Source organism: Aythya fuligula, chromosome 34 (genome assembly GCF_009819795.1).
Source record: "Aythya fuligula isolate bAytFul2 chromosome 34, bAytFul2.pri, whole genome shotgun sequence".
Taxonomy (NCBI): Eukaryota; Metazoa; Chordata; class Aves; order Anseriformes; family Anatidae; genus Aythya; species Aythya fuligula.
In genome coordinates this window covers 298,220-308,837 of record NC_045592.1, presented here as the reverse complement: position 1 = coordinate 308,837, position 10,618 = coordinate 298,220, and positions in this window count along the sequence as shown.

Sequence of the window (10,618 nt, the reverse complement as noted above, 5' to 3'; positions counted from 1 at the left end):
GATTGTGGCCATCCAGGGATGGCATCTTAGCACCGAGGACATGCTCTGCCAGCCTGGTGGCACAGGAGGGGCTGGTTCCCCTGAAGGAGTCCAGTACAAGGGGAAGGCTTGATTTCCAACTCAGGCATTTCTGGCACATTCCTGAGAGGTCTGTGGGAGCTGCAGACCACACCAGTCTCTGGGACACCAAAGGACTTTCCTCCCAGATCCAGATCCCTAAGAGGCAGCAGCTCCCAGGGAAACCTGGTCCTGGATTGTCCCAATCACAAGGAGGCTGAGCCATGCCCAGAGGAGCCCTTGGGCTCAGGACAGGACCCATCATCAGGAACCAGGGGTCCTGGCTGCCCCATTGTCCCCTGAGCCCAGTGGGACCCTCAGAAAGGGCTCTCGCAGAAGCCACTAGTACTGTCCAGTCCCCTCCATCTCGCTTGCTGCTGGCCCTCAGATCAGGACAAGGGATGCCCACCCTGGCTCCTCAACCACAGCTCTTCTGCAAGGTGCCCCTGCTCCTCTGCCTGTCAGCGAGGGTCGCCCAGTGCAAGCTTGCTGCCTGCTGACTCCACTCCTGGCCACAGAAGGACAGCAGTGGGGAGCACCCAAGCAGTGCCCAGCAGGGGTCAGGCCTCGCAGGGAAGTGCCGGCACTGCTGCTGCTCCAGTGACGATATCCTGGTGATGCAGTGCCCCCGCTGTGACATCAGCACGTGTCATTTGAAGTCCTATAAGGTCAGCAGCAAGGAGACAGAACAGGCTGGGAGAGAAATGAGAGGTTTCCCTTCTTGTCCTGAGAAAAAGATACTTCCCTTCTACCCTGTTATTTTCCAACATTTCCTGACAAATCCACAAGGGACATCTCCAAATGGTGACAAAGCCCATGGAATAAAGGAAGTGGAGCACTGGAGAAGTCCCTGCTGTGTTCTTGCACTAACAAGCCTCTGCTACTGGGAGTCCTCCCAGGAAGGTGGGGTTTGAGGCTTCTTCTGGGGCTGGGCTTTTTTCAAACGATGGGAGTGAAGGCATGAAGGCATCTGGGATGCAGCAGCCCCTCAGTATACCTGAATTCCTCTTCACTGCATGTCGCTCACCTGGAGAAGTAGTAGGTCTTATATGGAGGAATTGCAGCGCATGCCAGGGCCTTCCTTCCCAGATATCACACAGGGCTCTGAGATTTCAGAAGACCTCAGCACCATCCCCCGGTCTGCCATCCAGGAGGCAGAGGTGGTACACGTGGGAATGGCAAACGTATTTGCTGTTTATCATCCCTGCTTGTCTCTTCTGAAGAATCTGCCCCCATCCAGCACAGCACCCCAAGCTGAGGGACCTGTCCCCCCACACCTCAGCAGCTCTTCCATCAATGTCCCAGCCCTGTGACAGCAGGCGGGGATCCAGCTCCTCCTGCCTGTGCCCCAGGCTGAGGGCATTGAGGCACATCTGGGCTGCAGCACCTCAGCTGTGGCACAAGGTCCAAACTGAGACATGTTCCAGACCTTGTACCAAGAGCCTGGGCATGCACAGGCTTTCCATCACAGCTGCCGTGGATGCCAGATGGCCAGAGGAGGATGAAATAAGGGGTCCCATGGAGGGCAAGCCCTGGTGTTCCTTAGGCCAGAAGGAAAACAGGCCTGGGCTGTGCTGCCCTGACAGCAGAGGGTCTTTGTGGTGTTGGTGCAGCCCTGAGGGCCTGAGTGTTGAAGCTGTGCCCATTCTCCAGGCATGAGAATGAGCTGCGGAAAATGTCTTTGGCTATGGGCATCCTGTGATCCAGGGACATAGAAAAAAATCACTGGGCTGTGTCTTGACTGAGTAAGGGATGGGGATGAGAAGCAGCAGCAGTGTGCAAACCAAAGGACACAAGTGGAAACCCCGTTGTGATATGCCTCATATCCATGCACTGCCTACCTCTGCCAGATATAGAAGGCACAGACCTTGGCTCACTGCAGCCCTGGTAAGTGGTCACTTGCTCATAAGCACCAGGTCTGTCAGAGATGCCCTCAGGGGTGCCCGTTAAGTACCAGCTGTGAATGGCTAGAGCTGCCCTGTGGGTCCTGTGCTGCCCATGTCAGCTGCATGCTCCAGTGGTGCTGGGCAGCACTGGCATCTCAGGTAGCACTGCAGGCCTGGAATTGCCTTTAAATGGAGAAGCTGCCCCAAATTTCATTAGGCAATGTAGGGATGTCCATGAGAAAAGTGCCATTACAGTCCCTGGAGATGGAGGGAAAACCAGATGGAGAAGAGGGAGAGAGAGACTCAGCTCTCCTTTGGCACGGTTCTTCATTGGGTCAGCTGGATGCCTCTACAGGCTGCCCTGAGCCTACTGAGGAGGGACAGGTTTAGTTGTCCTAAATGGGTGCATTTGCTGTCATTTCAGCTGGCCAAAGGCATTCCTCACCAGCCTCCAAGGGGATGCCCCCAGGTGCTGCTCTGTCCCTCAGGGTTCCTCCATGAGAGCTCACAGATACCTGCACGTACCTCTGCCCCCTGACATGTCACCAGGTGTTTGCAGTCCCTGATTTCCTCCATCTCCATTGGTGATGCTGGAGCTGAGAAAAGGAGCTCACCTGCAGGAGCCCATGTTATGCACACCTAAATTGAGTGCAGAGGAATCCCAGGTCCTGTGGGTTTGTGGCAGGCATGGGAGGGATCTGAGTCCCATTGCAGCCCCAGGACAAAAACCCAGCATGAGATGTTGGGTTAACTCACTCTGCTGAATCCGTTCCTTAAGCAGGGAGTTAAAGGAGTTACATCCATGACCATGCCTGGGTGTCCCACCAGCAACTGGGAGGAGACGAGGTGATTGTCACAAATAATTGTTTTTTGTGCAAGGAGAAATGATCCTGCTGTCAAGAAGTGTGTGTGCCAGGGGAGGGAGGGCAGCCCAGGGATCCCTTCAGGCTGTTTGCCAGCAGGTTCCCCTGCAGCCCCAGGGCCATGTGCAGGGAGCCTGGTGGGGGGCAGAGCAAGGGAGGCCTTGGGCTGGGCCTCTGCTGCTGAGCTGGGCCGGGCTCCTGGGCCCAAGGGGAGCTCCTGACAAGCGGGCAGCGCTGCAGAGAGACAGCTCTGCCCAGGAGCAGCTCCTGTGCACAGTGCAGCAGGGCTGGGGGCACTGCCTGCAGAGACACAGTGCTAAAAGGCAGGCAGAAGTGGCAGGATGCCCAGAGCTCGCTGCCGGAGAAGACTTCCCAGCCCTGAACCCGGTGGGTTTCTGGCTGGAGACAGGAGAAGGCAGGGGTGCAGGCAGGGGTGTCCAGGGCTGTGGTGCAGAGCAGGGTCCCTGCTGTGCCTCAGGGGCTGTGTGCCGGGCCAGGGCCTCTGCCACCTGCCAGGCTCAGCACTCAGCCTGCCTGGGGAGCTGCCCAGGGCGCTGCGGGGAGAGGCTGCGGGTGGAAGGAGCCCCACTGGCAGGGCAGGGTCTTGCCGCTGGTGGGAGGCTGCTGCCTGGGGCAGCCTGCTCACGGATCTACATCACAACCAGGATATATCCAAGGGGAGTTTGCAAGAGCTGGGATGTGGTAGGGCATTTAGACTTCAGTCTCAGCTTTCCTGAGCCTCCTGAACATTCAATCTCTACTTTGGCTTGGCGGTAATAGAAACAGAAATAGTTAATCCAAGAAGAGGCTGAGATTCCATGATGCTGCCTGAGGCAGCCTGCTCACAGTTCCACATCAAATCAAGGCAATTTCAAAGGGAACTTCACTCTCATCTTTCCTTAGCCTCTGCTTTCAGTTTTCTCTTTTTGGCTCAGTAGAAATAGCAAAATATAATGTTATTTTCTAGAAAAGCCTGACAGTCCTAAGGCATCCTAGTGAGGTTGAAATGACCCCCAGCAAGTCCCTTTACTGCCCCTCAGCCCATAGAAAGCTCCACCACCACAGGTGCAGTGTCAGCAGGGTCTGTGTGACCTGGTCTCTAGGACATGCCCCCAGTGAGCTGCCCCTGGGTAGAGCCCTGCTGCCAGGAGGTGTCTGCAGGGCAGAGCTGAGCACCCAGTGGGTGGGATGGGGGCTGTGAGCTGCAGGCAGGAGGCATGGGGACAGAGACCCAGCTGCAGGCAGGGACAGCTGCAATCAGCACAGCCATGGGCAGAGAGTGAAAGGGAGCTGCTCCCAGCAGCAACATGGGAGGGGGGAATTGGGCACTTCCCTGCCATCCTTGCAGTGCAGACACCTTCCCCTTAGCAATCTCCTGGTCTCCTTTCTCATCGAGCATAGATCTCCAGCCATAATGTCATCGAAATTTTATTAGCTGCTTTGTACTCACTGCAGTTTTAGGGATGAGAATTCAGGTGCAGCTCAAACACTGATGATGTTCCTGTCGCTCAGGTAGGTCCATGGAAAAAGCATCGATGTTTCTTCCAAACTTTTGGGCCTCTGGGAAATGTTTGTGTGGCTGGGAAAGAGCTGGCTCTCTGTTCAGGACATCACATCTAACGACCTTTGACTCTTTACTTGGGGCTTCTGCTGGGCTGCAGGCTGCCCTCCACAAGAGCACAGCTCTGCCCTAGCAGCTCTGTGTTATCTAGCAGCACCATGGAGAAGACATGTCAGTCGTGAGGCCATACAAATGCTGCTGAATGGTTGTATATGGGCAGCTGCTGTGATCCCTGTGTGTCCCTGGGGAAAAGCAGAGTGCTGAGATCCTCCTTAGATATGATGAGATGGGTGAGGGGTTTGGAGATGCACACTTTGAACCTGGAGTCCTCTGCTGTCAGTAGCATTAAGGGTCAAGTCAGAGGAACACCTAAGTGTGACCAGCCTCCCGAGGTGCCTGCACGGGGCAGCTGAGACCAGGACTGATTGATACACCTTCTGTCCTCACTCTGCCCTGAGGGACAGTCCCTTTGCCTTGCAGGACCCCCAAGATTTCACTTGGTGGGCAGTACACCAAGGATTTCTACCTTAAAGGACTTCTCAGGTGTGTAGGACAAGTACAAAAAAATACACAAAATATTATGCACCAAGCCCTGCACTTCAGTGAATTTCTGCAACAATGATGAAAAGTTCCTTTATATATTATGACTACACAAATGTTGTTTTTATTTCCTTTTAGACCGGCCTCAAGGTCAAGAGACATCAAATGTCCAACAGCAGCTCCATCACCGAGTTCCTCCTCCTGCCATTTGCAGACACACGGGAGCTGCAGCTCCTGCACTTTGCGCTCTTCCTGGGCATCTACTTGGCTGCCCTCCTGGGCAATGGCCTCGTCCTTACCGCCATAGCCTGTGACCACCACCTCCACACCCCCATGTACTTCTTCCTCCTAAATCTTGCCCTCCTCGACCTGGGCTGCATCTCCACCACTCTCCCCAAAGCCATGGCCAATTCCCTCTGGGACACCAGGGCCATCTCCTATCAAGGCTGTGCTGCACAGGTTTTTCTGTTTATCTTCTTGATGTCAGCAGAGTATTCCCTTCTCACGGTCATGTCGTACAACTGCTACGTTGCCATCTGCAAGCCCCTGCACTACGGGACAATCCTGGGCAGCAGAGCTTGTGCCCAGATGGCAGCAGCTGCCTGGGACAGTGGGGTTCTCTATGCTCTTCTGCACACTGCCAATACATTTTCCCTGCCCCTCTGCCAAGGCAATGCTGTGGACCAGTTCTTCTGTGAAATCCCCCACATCCTCAAGCTCTCTTGCTGTGGCTCCTACATAAGGGAAATCAGGCTCCTCATGCTTAGTATTTTTTTTTTTTTGAGTGTTTTGTATTCATCATGCTCTCCTATGTTCAGATCTTCAGGGCTGTGCTGAGGGTGCCTTTGTCGTGGTTCCGCTCGAGTGGGCAGCCGAGCTCCACTACAGCCGCTCTCTCACTCCCCCTCCTCAAAGAGGAATGGGGAGAAAATATGTGAAAAGGGCTCAAGGGTTGAGATAAGGACGAGAAAATCACGCAATAATTATTGTAACGGGCAAAACAGACTCAGCATAAGGAGATAGTAAGATTTATTACCTATTACTAACAAGCGAGAGAAGTGAGAAAACAAAGGAAAAAGCAAACCAAAAGCACCTTCCCCCCCCATCCACCCTCTTCCACCTCCTCCCCCCAAGCGGTGCAGGGGAACGGGGGGATGGGGGTTATGGTCAGTCTACAGCACTTCTTCTTTGCCGCTCCTTCTCGGTCACTCTTGTCCCCTGTGCTGTGGGGTCCCACCCACGGGATGCAGTCCTTGATGAACTGATCCGGCGTGGGCTTCCCACAGGCAGCAGCTCTTCCAGAACTGCTCTAGATATGGGTTCGTACCACGGGGTCCATCCCTCAGGAGAAAACTGCTCCAACCTGGCTCCCCTACGGGCAGCAGCTCCTGCCAGGTCACCTGCTCCTGCGTGGGCTCCTCTCCACGGGCTACAGGTCCGGCCCGGAATCTGCTCCGGCAGGGGTCTTCCACAGGCGGCAGCCTCTGTCGGTGCAGGGCCACCTGCTCCACTGTGGTCTTCACCACGGGCTGCAGCATGGAACCCTGCTCCACCATGGTACTCCATGGGCTGCAGGGGGACATCCTGCTTCACCATGGTCCTCACCACAGGCCGCAGGGGACTTCTGCTTAGGTGCCTGGAGCACCTCTCCCCCTCCCTCTACACTGACCTTGGCACCTGCAAGGCTGTTCTCTCATTCCCTTGACTCTCCCGGCTGCTGTCTGGTGCAGCGTTTTTTTTTTCCGTCTTAAATATGCTCTCACAGAGGCGCAAACAACATCGCTTATTGGCTCAGCTCTGGAAAACAATGGGGCCCTTCCCAAACATGGGGCAGCTTCTAGATCTTTCTCACAGAAACCACCCCTATGGCTCCCTGCTACCAAAACCTTGCCACGTAAACCCACTACAGCCTTCTAAGCAGGGGCGGCACAAGCCTTTTCCACGTGCCTCCCTCACCTGGCCGTGGTCTCTCTGGTTATTAGCACTGGCATGTTTGCCTACCTGAAGCCGCCCCTCACCAGTTCCTCATCCCTGGACTATGTGGTGGCAGTTCTATATTCAGCGGTGCCCCCAGCAGTGAACCCCTTTATCTACAGCATGAGGAACCAGGAGCTCAAGGGTGCTCTTAGGAAAGTGTTTTCAAGGATATTTCTGAATAGTGATAAATTTCCCTTACTTCTCCACGAATGACTTCCTTCGGGCATGCTCTTCGTTATATTTTCCTTAGTGTTTTGGTTATCTTCAGTATCAATTGCATATATCATGTTATTAAAAATATGGTTTATACTCATTGCTGCTCTCCTTTCACGCCGTCTTTATTGTAAAGTTCCTCCAGAGCTTTGTTCATCTTTGTGGCCCTCCTCTGGACTCCTTCTAATAGGTCCATGCCCTTGTGTTCTGGGGCCCAGAGCTGAATGCAATACCCCAGGAGGGATCTCCAAAAAGCAGAGTGGAGGAAGAGAGTCACCTCCGTTGCCCTGCTAGGCACACTTCCTGCAGCCCAGGATACAGCTGGCTTTCTGGGCTGAAATGTTCCCATCGATCTCATTCCAGGTATGTGCCACAGCCACTGACCCCAGCGAGGGGCATCAGCAGTAGTGACCCAGCTGGGTCTGCTTCCCTCCCTGCGCAGCACAGCCAGTGTGCAGTCACCTCTTGGGCACCACAGCCTGCTTGGTCTACTCATGGCACCACCAGCTCAGGGCCCTGTGGGGAACATGGGGAGATGCCAGAAACATCTGGAGAGGTGAGAGGAGGGATGGGGAGAGATCAGATGGGAGCTGAGCTTGGCTGGAAGGTGCCTCAAATACTGGTGCTCACCTAATCCAAGACTGTGGGTACCCTAACTTGTACTCATCATGCAGAGCCATATGTCCATTGTTTCCTGGTGTATCACCAGGCCTGGGCAGTGGCTGAAGAAAGAAAAGTGCCCCCTATTGTTCCTGAAGCCTGGCATCAAAAGCAAGGCTGTGACCCTGCGTCAGGATAACAGTGTGGTGGTTCTAACCTGCTACACAGCTGAACTCTACCACCACCCCTCTCCCACTCCCCCTCCTGAAAGGAAAAGGAGGAGAAAATATGATGAAAAAGGCTCAAGGTTGAAACAAGGACATGGAGATCACCCACCAGTTACTGTCACAGGCAAAACAGACCCAGCATAGGGAGACCAATATAATTTATTGCCTATCACCAGTAGAGTAGAACAGTGAGAAACTAAAAGCAAAATAAAACTGCCTTCCCCCATCCACCCTCTTTTACCTCCTCCTCCCCAAGTGGTGCAGGGGAATGGGGAATGTTGGCTGTGGTCAGGCCATAACGCTTCATCTTCACTGCTCCTTCATGGGCACTCTCTGCCCCTGCTCCAGCTCTCCCCCCTCTCTCCCCACTGCTGATGGGGAAAGAAAGGGAAAGGTTTTTTTCACCTTAAATCTGCTCTCACAGAGGCACAAACAACATCACTCATGGGCTTGGCCAGCAGCAAGTCCCTTTTGGAGCCATCTGGAACTGTCTCTGATCTGACATGGGGCAGCTTCCTGACTCTTCTCACAGAGCCCAAACCTGCAGTCCCCCTACTACCAAACCCTTGCCATGTAAATCCAGTACACAGTGAGGGAAGCTTGACCCATGTCAGATTGCTAATGTTCCTGAATCCATGTCCAGCACATGTCTGTGAGACAGTCTCCCCCAACCTGTGTGCTGAACATGAGGCCAAAAGTCCTCAGCAAGTTCTCAGTTTGGGTCCACCTGGAGGACTGGAGTGAAGCCATAACCGCAGGAAGGATGAGCCCTCTCTTCGGACTGCTGCATGGGTGGAAGCCTCTGCATGCTCCATGTGAGGTGGGAGATTATATAAGAGATCCTGATGCCCTGTTCACCATCTCCATGTCCATAGGGCCCTCAAAAATGTCCCTCAGTCCTAAGATACAGCCTAGCATTTTCTTACATCAGGAACCTGGAGAAATTGCCCTAGAAGTCTCAACATTGGTGCACCCAGGCAAATACACACAAATATGCATGCCCAAACACACAAAGCCACAATCTCATCCACACACACACACACATATGCACACAAGGCAAGGACACAACCAACCAGACACAGACCAACTCCAACAGGGAAAAGCACCTTCACAGCCACCACATCACCAGCAGCACACACAGAGCCATGAGCAACACACTTGGCCCCATCCCATTCCCCACCTCAGCCTGCTCTGCTCTGACAGTCACCAGTGCTCCATGCATCCCCTGCAGCACTAAACATGTACAAGTGTATGGGGCCTGATGACTTGCATACCAGGGTCCAGAGGGAACTGGCTGACATAGTTGCCAAGCCTCTCTCCATCATCTTTGGAAAGTCCTGGCAGTTGGGTGAAGTCCCTAGTGACTGGAAAAAGGAAAACATCACTCCCATTTTTAAAAAGGGTAGAAAGGAGGACCCAGGGAACTACAGAATGGTGAGCCTCACCTCTGTGCCTGGCAAGATCATGGAAAAGATCATCCTGGAATCCATGTCAAGGCATATGCAAGACAAAGAGGTGATCGAAGACAGCCAGCATGGCTTCACCAGAGGGTAGATCATGCCTGATGAATATGGTGGCTTTCTACAATGGAGTGACCAGATCAGATGACCAGGGAAGACCGACTGATGTCATCTACTTGGAATTCTGTAAGACCTTTGACACAGTCTCACATGACATCCTGGTCTCCATAATGGAGAGATAGGCATTTGATGGACCATTCAGTGGATAAGGAGTTGGTTTGAAGGTCACATCCTGTTAGTGGTGGTCAACGGTTCTATGTTGAAGTGGAGCTGGTGACAAGTGGTATACCTCAGGGGTCTGTCCTCGGACCAGTATTGTTTAATATCTTTATCAGTTTCGTAGACAGTGGGATCGAGTGTACCCTCAGCAGGTGTGCAGATGACACCAAGCTGAGTGTTGTGGTTGATGCAACAGATGAAGGGATGCCGCATGAGGTTCAAGTGCAAGGTGCTGCACCTAGGCCGTGGAAATCCCAGGCAGGAGGATAGGCTAGGAGAAGAATTCATTGAGAGCAGCCCTGCAGAGAAGGACTTGGGGCTTCTGCTGGACGAAAAGCTCAACGTGAGCCAGAAATGTGCACTTGTAGCCCAGGAAGCCAACTGTATCCTGGGCTGCATCAAAAGAAGAATGCCAGCAGGTGGAGGTAGATGATTGTCCCCCTCTCCCCTTCCCTCCTGAGGCCCCGCTTGGAGTCTTGCGTCCAGGTATGGGGTCCCCAGCACAAGAAGGATGTGGATCTGTTAGAACAGGTCCAGAGGAGGGCCACAAAGATGATCAAGGGGCTGGAGCACCTCTCCTGTGAAGAAAGGCTGAGAGAGCTGGGGCTGTTTAGCCTGAAGAAGAGAAGGCTCCTGGGTGACCTCATCACAGCCTTTCAGTACTTAGAGGGGGCTTATGAAAAAGGTAGACAGTGATTCTTTGTTCAATCAGATAATGACAGAACAAGGGGGAATGGTTTTAAGCTAAATGAGGGCAGATTTAGAGTAGAGGTTAGGAGGGAATTCTTCACTCAGAGGCAGGTGAGGCACTGGAACAAGTTGCCAAGAGACCTTATAGATGCCCCATTCCTGGAGATGTTCAAAAGCAGGTTGAGCAAGGCCCTGGGCAACCTGATCTCATGGGTGGCATCCCTGCTTACGGCCAGTGGGTTGGAACTAGATGATCTTTAAGATC